The sequence below is a fragment of the Brassica oleracea genome, chromosome C4 (genome assembly GCF_000695525.1).
Source record: "Brassica oleracea var. oleracea cultivar TO1000 chromosome C4, BOL, whole genome shotgun sequence".
Lineage (NCBI taxonomy): Eukaryota > Viridiplantae > Streptophyta > Magnoliopsida > Brassicales > Brassicaceae > Brassica > Brassica oleracea.
Window position 1 is genome coordinate 27,483,200 of NC_027751.1, and position 287 is coordinate 27,483,486.

Sequence of the window (287 nt, forward strand, 5' to 3'; positions counted from 1 at the left end):
GCACCCATATGTCAACAGTTGCAAGACTGTGAACATCATCAATCCCGTACGGAATCAGGGGCTTGTCCTCCTGGATGAACTTGTCCAGTTTCATCGTTCTCAGGAAGAACATCATCTTCCTCTGCCACGTTTTGAAGCCTTTGCCATCAAACTTGTCTGGCATCAGTCCTTGAGTGAACAAGCTAGGTACAGCTGGAGGAGTTTGAACTGCCACCGGACCACTTGCAGTTGCTGATCCTGAACCCGTCTGATAAAGACCAGCACTGAATAGGCTACGGCGAGGGGTT